Raw genomic sequence first — 6175 nt, 5'->3', positions numbered from 1 at the left:
CTTGAGAGCCAGAAATGATATGGAGATTGATGCAGCCACTGTGGAAAGCAGTATGGAGTTATCTCAAAAAATTAAAAATGGAATTACCTTATGACCCAGATTCTATACTTCTTGGAATTTACATGAAGAAATCTGAAACACTAATGCAAAAATATATATGTATCCCTAGTTCATTGTAGCATTATTTACAATAGCCAAGATTTGGAAGCAGACCAAGTGCCCATCAGTAGATGAGTGGATAAAAAAGCTATGGTACATTTACACAATGGAATACTACTTGCCGCCAAAAAAAAAAAGGAAATCTTACCCTTTGTGACAGCATGGATGGACCAGGAGGACATTATGCCAAGTGAAATAAGACAGTTGGAGAAAGACAAATAACATATGATTTCACTTATATGTGGAATCTAATAAAAAAAAAAAAAGAACTAACAAGCAAAATAAAGACAGACTCATAGATAGAGAGTAGGCTGACAGCTGTTGGGAGGTGGGGCCCGGTAGGGCGGGTAGAGGGATTGAGAAAAAAAAGAGAGAGAGAAAACTCATGGACATGAATAATAGTGTGGTAAATGCCTGGAGGAGGGGGTGGGAGAGATAAAAGATGGTAAGGGGGGATAGAATTGTGCACCTGAAACTCATATAATTTTGTTAACCAGTGTCACCCCCAATAAATTCAATAAAAAGGGGGAAAAGTGATGTGGATATGCCTCTTGAAATCAGACTATCAATAAGCAAGGATCCCAACCGAAAAAAAACCATTTTCCAAAACCTGGCCAGGTGAGAGACGATATTCTCTAAATCAATCTCAGCATGGTAGTGTTGGTGAGAGGTAACACTCATGCTCATCTAAGCACCTATCCCTGGTATTTCAAAGACATAGAATAAGTGGTACAGATTCGATGACAATAGCCAAACTATGAAGGAAAGTTCCTATGATTCCATCCATTGTGGTACTAGGAAACCGAAGGAAAAACAGTGAACAAGGAATCTCTTGACGCACAGGGCACAAACCTAGAAGGAGGAGCCAAAGTAGCAAAATAGCCACTTCACGCTGCTCTTCTCTCAGATGTTGGGTTGGAGCAAGGATAAGTCCTGAGTGGATGGTGGGCAAGGTGTGCCAAGCAGTGTTGTCAAGCAGAGCTTTCACCCTTCCATAACATCCATCGTTATAAAAAGCCACCCCCAGTAAGTATGCAATCTGGTAATACACAGTGAATTTGCCATGCACATACAGCTTCACAACAGTGACCCCCAATTCCCCTTTTTCATGGAGATGGACATCCCTAGATCCCTCCTATATAAATATTCGGGGATCACAGGGTAGAAGGATGAAGGGAGAGGAAATTCAATCAGGAGATCTTCCTGTTCACCCAACCTCTACATCCTAATGCTAGCTGTTTGCCCACACCACAGTAATCAATTCTCCAAATCCACAGCAGAAAAGCAATGAGAGCATGCGCGTAAGTGTTAGGGCAAATGTTGGATTTTGACTGGTAAGCGTCCCTCCCTGTACCTTATGTAGGGGAGAACAGTCAGGTATAATGAGGATTTTTTTTTTCGTTACGTTACGGCTAGCAGGAACCGAACCTGGGACTCTGGTCCGCAGGCCGAAGCTCCAACCACTGAGCCAAACCGATCAGGGCTAAAGAGGATTTTAAAAAGCCAAGATCAAACCCTTTGTATCTCAGCCTCTATTACATTATTGGCAACAGCACTACAAATGAATGTAGAAAATGAGGTATGAATAGGAGAGAGAAAAGGGAAGAAATAACTCTGGTCCCCTCTGGAAACAGGCTTTCCGTTGTGGGTCCCTGCCTCTACAGGTACACAATACAGAACAGAAAACTTCTGCTAACTTGTTCTGATTGCTCTTCTGTTTCAGAAGTGTAAACAGGATAAGCTAAAAATTTTCAGTCCTGCCTATCCACCCTGTAGTTGTCGACAACTATGCCAGAAATTACAATTATTGAATTGTTTTTCACTTCCAATGCTATTAGGTAAATTTTTTTTGATACAATCCTGATATTTAAGTTAAGAACACAGAGGAGCCCTGGCCGGTTCGGTTCAGCGGTTAGAGCATCGGCCTGCGGTCCAGAGAGACCGGGGTTCGGTTCCCGCTAAGGGCATGTACCTCGGTTGCAGTTTGTCCCCGGCCCTGGTTGGGTTGTGCGGTGGCAGCTACTTGATGTATCCCTTTCACGTCGATGTTTCTCTCTCTCTCTCCCTTTATCTCCCACTCTATCTGAACAAAGAATGGAAAAATGATGCATGAACAGTGGACATGGACAACAATCTGGGGAAGGGGCAGGGAGGGAAGGGGGAGGGGGGAATCAGTGGGGGAAAAAAGGAGAATCATTTGTAACAAAAATTAATCAATAAAAAAAATAAAAAATAAAAAAAAAAATAAAAAAGAATGGAAAAATGTCCTCGGGTGAGGATTAAAAATAAAAAAATAAGAAAAGAACACAGAGGAATTATTACAATATCTAGCTAAAACAGGCTTATTATTCCTTTAAAGGTTTGATATATTCTAATTGCATTTGGGTACTGGGATGGATTACAAAATATATACCTCTGTTTATCATAGGAAAAACAGGTTTGTTTTTTGTTTTTTTTAATTTTAGAGCATGTTTATTAAAACTGGGGACAGGGAAACAAGGAAAGACCTACGATAACAGGAAAGGGACTAGGTGGAAAAATGAGCCTAGGCTGGGCTGCTTTGGTCGCTAAGAAATCAGAGAAAAGGGGGCCTTGGGGACAGGTTTAGGGGGTTTGCCCTGGAGGAACTGCAGCGGCCCATGTGATTTCTTAGAGTTCAGGGGATGTGTGCCTGTGGGAGGGGAAGGCGGGGAGGGGATGGGGAAGAGAAAGGCATTGGCCTGCTCCCCTGAGGGAGGGCTCCGGAAAAACAAGTTTTAAAATCATTATTGAAAACTTCCATGTTAGAAATATTAATGTCGTATTATCTTTTAAAAGCACTCTAAGTTCCAAGGAAACAAAGAAAATTACTAGTCATTAAATGTGTTGTATATATGGCTAATATTTACTACACCCAGTGTAATAGTTTAGAATAAGCAAACTCGGTAGAGTTGTAACTTTTATGTGCTACACATATAATTCAGATAGGCCAAGGCCCTTTTTATAATCAATATGATCACCTTATGGAATTTTTACAAGATAAGCAGAGTGGAGCAGTGAACAATATTTGCTCAGGCATCTCAAGTCTCAGTTTTAGAGTTGTCAATCAAACGATGGCTCAGCCATAAATATGGAACCCTACAATGTTCTGATTCCTTAGTTAAGAAGATAGGATGTAAGTGATACTTTTTAGAAGGAATCCATGCAGCAGATAGAAGGTTGGATTAAATGGTCTTTAGGGAATCCATTCAGCTCTAGGACTCCATGATCAGATAACCTCTAAGGTTTCTTCTTGCTCTGTGTGTGTGTGTGTGTGTGTGTGTGTGTGTATTTAGAACATAATTTTTTCCATTTTAAAATGTTACATAGATTACTAGTATATTTTAGTATATTTTTGCTTTCATAATTCATTGCTGGTGATGTCTATTATTTATCTAATGTCAAGTCTTTAGTCAGAAATGCAACCCAGAGACTTCTGGTCAAGATGGCAGCACAGGTAAACATGGTACTCGCCTCCTCCCACAATCACATCAAAGTTACAACTAAACTACAACAGAACCACCACCAGTCAGGACCACGTGAAATCGAGCTGAATGGAAGTCTTACAACTACGAAATTAAAGGAGCAGCCACATCGAGACTGGTAGGAGGGGCAGAGGCACAGAAGGGCTGGTCCCACACCCATGTGTGGCAGATAAAAATCAGGACACCTGGCTGTGAAGGTCTCAGAGGAGTGAGGGGTCCCCGTCCCACACCTGGTTCCCAGCTCAGGGTTCCAGTGCCAGGAAGAGAAGTCCCCATAACTTCTGGCTGTAAAGCCAGTGGGAACGGAGGCTGAGGGAGGCTGAGGCTTCTGGAGTCCCAGGCAATTCCTCTTAAAGGGCCCGCACACAGACTTATTTGGACTTGCTCCCTCCAGGTTCCAGCATGGGGGAGGCAGCTTGAAAGGCACCAGAGACATAAAGAGAACTGATTTGGCATTGGGGCGAGAGCTAGAGAGTTAGCTTTCTCCTGGACAGATGTGCTGGTGGAGGCCATTGTTCCTTTGGTGAGCCCTTCCCCCCATGGGACTGGCAGATGGGCACCATATCTGGGACTCCAGCAACCTGGCTCACAGTTTATCCCACCCTGGGGCTTCCCTGAGGCCCTGCCCTACCCAACTTTCAGGCCTACCCAAGCCATTTCCTTTGGCTTTACCATAGAAATGTCCTGTCATTGCTATTGCTTCAGATTTTCCTAAAATCTCTCAAAACAAGCAGTATGTAGCCTCAGTGAGCCCCATACCTGTCGCTAAGTGGCCCCAGGCCCAGCACTAGCAGCAGCCGGCCTTGGTTCATAGCTTGGCCTCTCCTGGGCACCTCTAAGTCCAGCACAAGAAGCAGCCATCTGCAGATTACTTTGTAGCTTATGCCTGGTGGCCCCAGGCAGAACACAGGCAGTGGCTGATGTTGGCTTGCACCTCCCAGGAGGCCCGAGTCAGCACACCCAGTGGACAGCTTCAGACCACGTCAAAGCACCATGACCCAACCACCTCCATAAGTGACACACTCAAGGGGTAGATACAGTGGGTAGCAGAATCCTGCTGAGGTAAGTCTTGCTCTGTGTAGTGGGCCCCTGCGCAGCTGGTCCTCCAAGTTGGTCAGAGATCAGAGGTCAGTAGTCAGTGGGCATAGCCAATCCTTGCAGCTGATCAGTCTGAGTAAATCCCTCCCATTGACATGCCAACAGCAATCAAGACTCAATTACAACAGAAGAGTGTACAGTCCACACAGGGAGTGCACCTTGAGAGCCCAGCTGGGGTAATCAGGGAGACTGTGCCACTGGACCCTGCAGGACACCTACTACAATAGGCCACTCTACCAAGCCTAGGAGACATAGCAACTCTACCTAATACATAGAAACAAACACAAGGAAGCAGCCAAAACGAAAAGACAAAGAAACATGTCTCAATGAAAGAACAGAACTCCAGGGAAAGAACTAAATGAAATGGAGATAAGCAATCTAACAGATGCAGAGTTCAAAACACTGGATATAAGGATGCTCAAAGAACTTAGTGAGGACCTCAAGAGCATAAAAAAGGACCAGTCAGAAATGAAGGATGAACTAATATAAGGAATAATTTGTAGGGTATCAACAGTAGAGTAGGTGAAGCCGAGAAGCAAACCATCATTTTGGAATATAAGGAAGCTAAAAACACCCAATCATAATAGCAAAAAGAAAAAAGAATACAAAAAAATGAGCATAGTGTAAGGAGCCTCTGAGACAACTTAAAGTGTACTAACATTTGCATCATGGGGGTAACAGAAGGAGAAGGGAGAGAGAACAAGAAATTGAAACCCTATTTGAAAAAATGACAGAAAACTTCCCTAACTTGCTGAAGGACACAGACATACAAGTCCAGGAAACACAGAGAGTCCCAAACAAGAGGAACCCAAAGAGGCCCACACCAGGACATATCATAATTAAAATGCAAAAGGTTAAAGACAAATGGTGAATCTTAAAAGCAGCAAGAGAAAAGCAGTTAGTTACCTACAATGGAGTTCCCATAAGACTGTCCGCTGATTTCTCAAAAGAAACTTTGCAGGTTAGAAGGGAGTGACAGAAAATATTCAAAGTGATGAAAATAAGGACCTACACCCAAGATTATTCTATTCTGCAAAGCTATCATTTAGAATCAACGGACATATAAAGAGCTTCCCAGACAAGAAAAAGCTAAAGGAGTTCATCACCACCAAATCAGTACTATATGAAATGTTGAAGGATGTTCTTGAGGAATATAAAAAATATGAATAAAATGGCAATAAATGCATATCTATCAACAACTGAATCTACAAGCCAAATGAACAAGAACAGAAAGACCCATATATAAAGCTAACTTGTTGCTGGTTGCCAGATACGAGGCGGTTGGGGGATGGGCAAAAAAAGGCAAAGGGATTAAGAAGTACAAGTTGGCTGTTAGACTGATGAACATCAGAGGGAAGGGGGGTGGGCAGTGCAGGAAGAAATAAACCAAAGAACTTATATGCATATACCAGTGG

This window comes from Molossus molossus, unplaced genomic scaffold (assembly GCF_014108415.1).
Source record: "Molossus molossus isolate mMolMol1 unplaced genomic scaffold, mMolMol1.p scaffold_m16_p_8, whole genome shotgun sequence".
Classification (NCBI taxonomy): Eukaryota; Metazoa; Chordata; class Mammalia; order Chiroptera; family Molossidae; genus Molossus; species Molossus molossus.
The sequence above is the reverse complement of the archived record's forward strand: the minus strand, read 5'-3'. Positions refer to the sequence as shown.